The following is a 6493-nucleotide window of genomic DNA, read 5'->3' as shown; positions in this document are numbered from 1 at the left end:
TCTGTGCATAAAAATTGCCATCGATAAAATGTAATGGTGTTTGTTGTCTGTAGCTTATGCCTGCCCATACCATAACCCCACTGCCACCATGGGGTACTCCATTCACAACGTTGACATCAGCAAACCGCTCGCCCACACAACGCAAAACACGTGGTCTACCGTTGTGAGGCCGGTTGGACAAATTCTCTAAAATTACATTGGAGGTGGCTTATGGTAGAGAATGAACATTCAATTTTCTGGACATTCCTGCACTCAGCATGCCAATTGAACACTCCCTCAAAACTTCAGACATCTGTGGCATTGTGTTCTGTGACAAAACTGCACAGAGTGGCCTTTTATTGTTCCCAGTACAATGCGCACATTTGATTTTATTTAACCTTTATTTAACTAGGCAAGTCAGTTAAGGATAAATTCTTATTTTCAAAGATGGCCTAGGACCAGTGGATTAACTGCCTTGTTCAGGGGTAGAGCAAAATATTTTTTACCTTGTCAGCTCAGGGATTCGTTCTTGCAACCTTTCGGTTACTAGCCCAACACTCTAACCACTAGGCTACATGCCACCTGTAATCATCTTCTTGATATGCCACACCTTTCAGGTGGATGGATTATCTTTGCAAAGGAGAAATGCTCCGAGTAAGGATGTAAACCAATTTGTACACATAGTTTGAGAGATACTTTTTGGGGTGCGTATTCAACGTTTCTAGGATCTTTTATTTCAACTCATGAAACATGGGACCAACACTTTACATGTTGTATATAGTACTATTTCAGATTTTTAGGGGGGGAGAGCTCACAAACTGCACAACACTTGTGATAAAGAACTTCTGGTTTATTTAATTGTATTTACCAGTTTATTGCCAATTTCTTTGTTGTCTTTGTTTGGAGAGCATGTGCCCTGTTTCTCCGTCATGTTCAATATGGTGTGAACGCTTTCGCTTTACAGTGTATAGATATACCTGGCATGCGCACCAAGAATACAGTGTATAGATATACTTGGCATGCACACCAAGAATTACAGTGCCTTCAGAAAGTATTCATACCCCTTGACTTATTCTACATTTTGTTGTGTTACAGACTGAATCATTTTTTTCTCACCCATCTAATCACAATATCCCATAAAGTGAAAACATGTTTTTAGAAATGTTTACAAATGTATTGAAATTGAAATGCAGAAATGTCTAAAAAAATCACACCCGAGTCAATACATGTTAGAATCACCTTTGGCAGCAATTACAGTTGTTAGTCTTTCTGGGTAAGTCTCTTAAGAGCTTTGCACACCTGGATTGTATAATATTTGCACATTATTCTTTTAATAATTATTCAAGCTCTGTCAAGTTGGTTGTTGATCATTGCTAGACAGCCATTTTAGAGTCTTGCCATAGATTTTCAAGCCAATTTGATTTTGTCCCCCAGTGTCTATTGGAAAGCAGCATGTGCTTAACTGTATTCCATGTCTTTTTTATCCTAAATAGACTTCCTAGTCCTTGCCGATGACAAGCATACCCCCATGCTTGAAAATATGAAGAGTGGTACATAGTCATGTGTTGTGTTGGATTTGCCCCAAACATAACGCTTTGTATTCAGGACATATAGATCATTTCTTTGCCACATTTTCTGTAGTTTAATTTAGTGCCTTAATGCAAGCAGGATGCATAGTTTTGGAATATTTTTTGTATTCTGTACAAGCTTCCTTCTTTTCACTCTGTGTTGATCCAGCCTCAGTTTTCTCCTTTCACAGCCATTCAACTCTGTAACTGTTTTAAAGTCGCCATTGTCCTCATGGCGAAATCCCTGAGTGGTTTCCTGTCCGGCCACTGAGTTAATAAGGACGCCAGTATTGTTGTAGATACTGGTTGTATTGATACACCATTCAAAGTGTAATTAATAACTTCACCAAGCTCAAAGGTTTATTCAATGCCTGCTTTTTATAGGTGCCCTTCTCTGCAAAGCATTGGAAAACCTCCCCAGTCTTTGTGGTTGAATCTGTGTTAGAAATTCACTGCTCAACTGATGAACCTTACAGATAATTGTATGTGTGGGGTAGAGAGATGAGGTAGCCATTCAAAAATCATGTTAAACACTATTATTGCACACAGAGTGAGTCCATGCAACTTAATATGTGACTTGTTAAGCAAATGCTTAGTCCTGAACTTATTCAGGCTTGCCATAACAACAGGGTTGAGTACTTATTTACCTAAGACATTTCATTTATTTATTTTTTACATTTTAATTAATGAATTAGTTAAAAGTTCTAAAAACATAATTCCACTTTGACATTATGGGTTATTGTGTTTAGGCCAGTGACACAACATTTTAAATTCAGGCTGTAACACAACAAAATGTGGATAAAGTCAAGGTGTGTGAATCATTTCTGAATGCACTGTAGGTGTGGCCAAAATGTATTTAAGTGCCCGTTTGGGGATGTACGGGTAACGCATGGGGAGGCTGTATCTGAGCCTAGTAGACCCCAAGTGTGCTTTATTGGTTGAGACAGGTTTTGCCTGATAACAGGATTTTTCTTTAGAATGCTGACATTTTCAGAACTTTGTATATATATTTGTAAGAATTACCGTTATCTTTGAAACACCAGCGCTTTGTAAATAAATCCAACACTAATTTGCTCCTCTACCTACCGACCTCCTGTTGAATCTTTGTCCTAATGACTGCTAGAAGGACCCTATTTTACACTGATACAGCACAGAGGAGATAGCCTAGAGATTTCACAACAACTTGTCACTTCAAAAGCACTCAATAATCTCGGAGTCTCTGCATTTTAACTTCATGTTTATTGTGGTGTAGCGTGATATAAGCAGAATTCAATATAATTCCAATGCAAGAACCCCCAAAAATGTTTCCCCCTTGCCAATTTCAACTGCCCCCACTTTATCCTGGCGCTGGGTCCGCCTCATCCCAGGGCCATACTTCCATACCTACAGTACCATGCCACTGCCATGTGTTGGGTGAGTGGAAAGACTACTAGCGTTAATGTAACACTGTAACGTATGGGTCCCAGTGCTAAATCCCTGCCTTTTACATCTCAATCAGGTCACTCCAGTTTATTTATACATTGTCAAGGGAGGGCGGTAGGAGGGGGAGGCACTGAGATGAATGTGGCGTTTTTTCTCTATTTAGTTAGTAAAAAGCTTTTATAATGAATTTGAAAGGCGGCACGGATCCAAGCTGCTGAAATTCCCAGTGCACTGCTAAGAGATGGAGTGAGAGCCAGAAAGGAGCAAGAGACTAAATAAATAAAATGCAATAAAACACAAATGTGGAGAGAAACCCTTCCTTACCCCCCACGCACTCCCCCTCCTCAACATATATTATTTTCTTTCTGTTTTCTGTTTTCTCTCTTCCCTCCCTCCTTCTCTCCTGTTCCCATCTCCCCCCTCTATCCCTTTCTCCTTTCCCTTCCTTACCCAGTCATTCAGTCGCACGCTATTAAACAAACAGTCTTAATATTTTGAGCTGGCTGGCAGTTTGAATTTCATCTTGTCGACGCATCTTGTTTCTCTCAAGGCTTGACTGTTTTGACATTCGCTTCGATTAAATTATAAACAAGCAGGCCTCTTGATGGCGATGGTGGAGCCACTAATTTGCCTAATTGTTTGCAGTTGTCTGGGAGGCCAGGGCCTGATCGGGCCGGCCCTGTGAGGGAAGAAGGAGTGTGTGTGTGCTTGTGTGTGTGTTGAGGGAGAAGAGTGTGTGTGTGTGTGTGTGTGTGTGTGTTGAGGGAAAGGAGGGTATGTGTGTGTGTGCATGTGTATGTGTGTCTGTGTGTGTGTATAAGTACGTGCGTGTGTGTGTGTGTGTGTGTGGGGGGGGGGGGGGTAATTAGAGTACTAAAGACTTCCTCTGCCTGTTTACTCACCAGAGAGGCTTCAAACATACCCATTAGACCACAAATACTGATCTGGATGCACAAGGCGCGGGTGAGGAGGCTGAGGGTGAGGGCAGAGAGTGGGGTCAAAGGGGCTGCCCTAAAGGTATGGAAACCCAGCCATAGGGTAGAGGGACTGGGGTGAGGAGAGGTGTGAGATGGTTTTGGAGGTATGGAGTTTGGGCTATGACATCATAACAGTGGAAAGTGTTAGATATGGAATCATATAGTAACCAAAAAGTGTAAAAGTTTTTTTTTTTATATTTTAGATTTGAGATTCTTCAAAGTAGCCACCCTTTGCCTTGATGACAGCTTTGCACACTCTTGGCATTCTCTTAACCAGCTTCATGAGGTAGTCACCTGGAATGTATTTCAATTAACAGATGTGTCTTTGTTAAAAGATCATTTGTGGGATTTATTTCCTTCTTAATGCATTTGAGCCAATCAGTTGTGACAAGGTAGGGGTGGTATACAAAAGACAGCCCTACAGAAGATAGACCAAGTCCATATTATGGCAAGAACAGATCAAATAAGCAAAGAGGATTGACAGTCCATCATCTCTTTAAGACATGAAGGTCAGTCAATGCGAAAAATTTCAAGAACTTTGAAAGTTTCTTCAAGTGCAGTCGTAAAAACCATCAACTGTTCAGAGGAGACTTGTGAATCAGGCTTTCATGGTCGATTTGCTGCAAAGAAACCACTACTAAAGAACACCAATAATAAGAAGAGACTTGCTTGGGCCAAGAAACAGGAGCAATGGACATTAGACCGACCGGAAATCTGTTCTTTGGTCTGATGAGTCCAAATTTGAAATTCTTGGTTGGAACCGCCGCAGAGTAGGTGAATGGATGATCTCCGCATGTGTGGTTCATGTGTGGTTAGAATTCAAGGCACACTTGACCAGCATGGATACCACAGCATTCTGCAGCGATATGCCATCCCATCTGGTTTGCGCTTAGTGGGACTATCATTTGTTTTTCAACAGGACAATGATCCAACATACCTCCAGGCTGTGTAAAGGCTATTTGACCAAGAATGAGAGTGATGGAGAGCTGCATCAGATGACCTGGCCTCCACAATCACCCGACCTCAACTCAATTGAGATGGTTTGGGATCAGTTGGACTGCAGAGTGAAGGAAAAGCAGCCAACAAGTCCTCAGCATATATGGGAACTCCTTCAAGACTGTTGGAAAAGCATTCCAGGTTGAAGCTGTTTGAGAGAATGCCAAGAGTGTGCAAAACTGTCATCAAGGCAAAGGGTGGCTACTTTGAAGAATCTCAAATATAAAATACATTTAGATTTATTTAACACTTTTTTCGGTTACTACTACATGATATGTGTTATTCCATAGTTTTGATGTCTTCACTATTATTCTACATTGTAGAAAATAGTAAAAAATAAATAAAAACCCTTGAATGAGTAGGTGTGTCCAAACTTTTGACTGGTACTGTATATATACATATATATACCTATATGTATATATATTGGCTCTGATTAGTTTTTCTTGTAATGTTGACTGTTAATGTTCTAACTAATCTCATACTGGAGCTCTGACTCACCATTGGTCACCAACTGAACTGGTCCACCCATTCCATTCTAAAACTATGCCCTGAGCCACTCTTTCCCTATCCATCTCTGCCCACAATGATGTTACTTTTCATTTTTATCTCTCACCTATAGCCAGTTATCCCATGTCACATACTGTACAGCTCCATATAGTCCCTAATCACAACACGTCATTCAGACCTATGATGTAATCTGGCCCTTCACCTCACTTTTCCACTTCTAGTAGATGAGTGGAACTTGGAGTCTTGGCTTCTAGAACATTCCACAATGTGACATACTGTATTAACAGTGAGACACAAAAGGTCTTCTTATAAAGTATGGGACATTATCATAATTATATTCAGACTTCACAATTTTCATAAAGCAGAGTTCTCTGTAAATTCTGTAAGTGTGCCAGTGTCTGCCAGTTTTGTGTCCTATAACGCCCCCCCCCCCCCTTCCATCTCTCCAGTGATACAGCCTGCCCTTGACCATTGCCCAACCAAAACATGCTCTTGAAGTATGTGAAATATTTTCATATTGAGACTTGTCGTAGAGTGTGCCAGTCTGTGTGGCAGTTATGTGCCATTGCCAACTGCCCAGCGTGGTGGGGGGCACAGGCTGTTACTGTTAGTGTGCACCGTCTCACCAAAGATGGGCCACCAGCCCACTGATGTGCTAGATGTGTGTGCGTGGATGAAAGAGTCTGTGAATGCTATCAGTGGACGTGAGTGTGCGTGTGCATGTGCGTATCTGTGAATGATATCTGCTCCTCCATCTGCAGACGGCCACTGCTACCAGGGAGACAGAGACTCAATGATATCTCCGCAGCCATCAGCCAATCAGAAGGGGGTAGAGAGAGGAGGGGGTGGGGGTAGGGGGGGTCACTCTGCACGCGCTCAGTGAGGTCTAATTGGGCGTGACAGACAGGATGGGAGGTATTGTGCTGGTACACAGGTGAGCTAATACACACCCTCCCACGCAGTGCTGGGGAAGAGCACGTACACACGGTGTGACAAACACATACACGTCCCTGTAAAATGGTTCTCACACACACAGTAATATAT

This window comes from Oncorhynchus mykiss, chromosome 3 (assembly GCF_057628025.1).
Source record: "Oncorhynchus mykiss isolate SJ-2025 chromosome 3, ASM5762802v1, whole genome shotgun sequence".
NCBI classification, from domain to species: domain Eukaryota; kingdom Metazoa; phylum Chordata; class Actinopteri; order Salmoniformes; family Salmonidae; genus Oncorhynchus; species Oncorhynchus mykiss.
This window is presented reverse-complemented; position numbering follows the sequence as displayed.